Source organism: Glossina fuscipes, unplaced genomic scaffold (genome assembly GCF_014805625.2).
Source record: "Glossina fuscipes isolate IAEA_lab_2018 unplaced genomic scaffold, Yale_Gfus_2 0, whole genome shotgun sequence".
NCBI classification, from domain to species: domain Eukaryota; kingdom Metazoa; phylum Arthropoda; class Insecta; order Diptera; family Glossinidae; genus Glossina; species Glossina fuscipes.
In genome coordinates this window covers 279,830-282,908 of record NW_023998414.1, presented here as the reverse complement: position 1 = coordinate 282,908, position 3,079 = coordinate 279,830, and positions in this window count along the sequence as shown.

Here is a 3,079-nt window from a genome sequence, read left to right as displayed (position 1 = left end):
TTTTTTTTATATTTGTATTTTTTTGCGTTGTATATTCACACACAACAAATTCGTAGTAATTTCCACGTTAAACTGTTGTCATACTAAATGTCGTCCAACAGTTTTGTTGTCCTCTGCAAAAGGGACCGAGAGCCTGATCTGAGACTTACTGCTGTGCTAACAAATAAGTAAAAAAAATATTCTTATGACCAGCGGCAGCCAAAAAAGAAAGAAAATAAAAAGTGTTAAAGTGTTTAAAAAAAAAAAAAAAAAAAAAAAAAAAAAAAAACAGAAACAGAAAAGAAAAAAGATAAAAGCTCAGTTAAGCCAGCAATAGTAGTAATCGGAGCAGCAGCAGCAGTAGCAGTAGAAGTGGCAGCAAAACAGTGTTAGGCGCTAGTAGCAATAACAACGATAATAACAATCAGTAAATAAGAGTTGCGTGTATAAGTAAAATTTTTCAAAAATTTATTGCGATTATCTTTGTGTGTGTGTCCGTTCTAATACTTTTAAAAAGATGAACAAAAATCGGCAAAACAAATTCTGAAACCGTAACTTCGCAATTTTCAAAACGAAATATTTTTTTTTTTTTTGCAAAAAGTCCAACGGTAAAATCACTGTTTACACGACAATGACAACAACAACAAATAATTCATACTAAATATAATAACAACAGCAGAAGCCGTAGTAGTACACAGACAGCGTGTAGTACTAGCAGCAGCAATTCTTTCCTACACTTTCATGAACGTTTCTATAAAAAGCAGCAGACGAAACTCTGATAAAATAACAAAAAAACAAAAAAAACAAAAACAAAAAAGAAAAAGGAATTCTGGCCAATCGGTCTCATCTCTATCCCATAAACATTAAATAAAATTTACTGCTTTGTGTGTATGAACATCTAACCATCTGCTAACTGCTATAGTATACCTATAGCTTTGCTCTTCGCTTCGTCTCAATGCAATACGTAGTCGTGCTCTTTTCGCTTATTTCAAATTGTAAGCAAACAAAAAATATGGCGCATGCTTTTTACCGTAATTCTCCTAATATTTTCATTGTGTGCTGCTCTTTAAAGCGCTAGTTGAACTCTTCTCACTCACAATTGTTATTATATGATTCCAATAAGAAAATGTTCTCCTCTTTCCAATATTTCCAATATTTATCTATAATATTTGATATTGGTATTGTTGCTGTTGCTCTTACTGTTATTATTGTTTGAACAACTACCGCACACTTTTATATATATATATATATATTATATTAATCCACACATAACTTCCCCTAATTTTATATATATATATATATATATATATATATATATGTATATATATATATTTTGTTTTTTTTTTTTGTGTTGCTTCTGTTGCTCCTCACGGCTGATAATTGTTTCCACTAATACAGTCGATAATTATAATTAAGCTCTCTTAAGTTTTTACTGTTGTGCTGTTATTGTTTTGGTTCGATTTTTGATGAAAAATATATTTTTTAAATATTTCAAAATATATATTCATGCATATATATACATATATATATGAATTTTTATAAAATTATGAAAAAATTTTTTTTTTGAATTTAGCAAATAATCAAGCGATATAGGGCTTCCTACTTCTTACTAGCCACGGTTGATTCTGCCTTAGACTAAGGCTAAGTGAAGTATGCCCCTTTAGGGATTTGTTTATTTGCTAATCCAAGGCAGAATGTAGACCAAAATTCTATTATCTATCACTTCGTCCAACTGTAAGCGTTCTGTATGTCTGTTACTATGTCTGCTAGAGCGATCGAAAAAAAGAAAAAGTTGGGAACAAATTTTCATTATCATCGTTCATCTAAAGCAATCTTGACGCGATAGTAAAATTATAATATTCGTTTTACTATTTCGACTAAAGTTTTGCTTATTTTAAACAATGCCAACTAGTTGAATGTGTTTATGTGTGTATGTGTGTGTGTGTGTGTGTCGCAAATATTTGAAAAATATTTTAAATACATTGCATTGTTAAACAATTAGGCTCGAAATGATATTGAAAGGATCTGGAAACAAAACCATGCTGTCTGTTAGCGTTCAATAAATGTATATAGGTGTGCATATGTTTTTGTGATTGATATTTTCTCTTTTCTTTATCCTTATTTTCAATAATACGCTGACTGTGTATAAAGGAATTCCATGAACTGTGGATTCTCGAAAACAAATAAAATGAAGATTTTATTTATTTATGTTTTTTTTTTTTTTTTTTTTTTTTTAAACACGCACGGCATGCGAGAAGCTGCAGAGCTGTAAGAAAATTGCCTTGAATGTTTCATTGAGAGAAAATATTTTACGCGGTAATTTGATATTTTCAACGTTCATAATTATCATCATCATCATCATCATCATCACCAGCAGCAGCAGCAGCATTAGTTTTGTTAACAGATGAATAGAATGACGTCCAACGTTAAATACTCATAATAATAATAATAATAATAATAATAATAATAATAATAATAATGACAATAATTGAGGGGAGAGAAAAGGATACTTCCATGGCCATGAATCATGAATCATTGCTAAACTATGTTCTGCACTTTATATGAATGAATAGCTAAACATTAAATTTCCTAATAATTTAGCCTTAATTGCCTCTTAAAAAAAATTGGGAATGTATGAACAATTCTCATTTCATTTTCTTCTCGCATTCATGTATAAAAATGTCAAAATAAATATTAAATTACGAGGTTTTTTTTTTTTTTTTTTTTTTCAAAAATCCTTAAAAATAATATGAGAAATTTTTATGCATCCCACTACATAAGTCTTTGTATATGGTATAAGAAAATTCTTTTAATTTTCTCAAAATTTATAAATTTATACGTTACTTTTATTATTAAGCGTTTTATTTGTCCCCATACACAAAATCCTATAATGTCGAAATTCTAGAGAAGATGGTTATGTCAACTTCACCTTCCACGTAAAGTTTATATTACTAAAGAGATTGCGATTGACTTTGACAAAAATAAAAAAAAAAGAAGAAATTGAAAGAAATATTTTGGTATACTTTTGCCCTTCAAATTATTTTCGAATTACGATTTTTCGCTTAATAGTTTTGCTCACGCGGTTGGGAAGGGGGGGGGG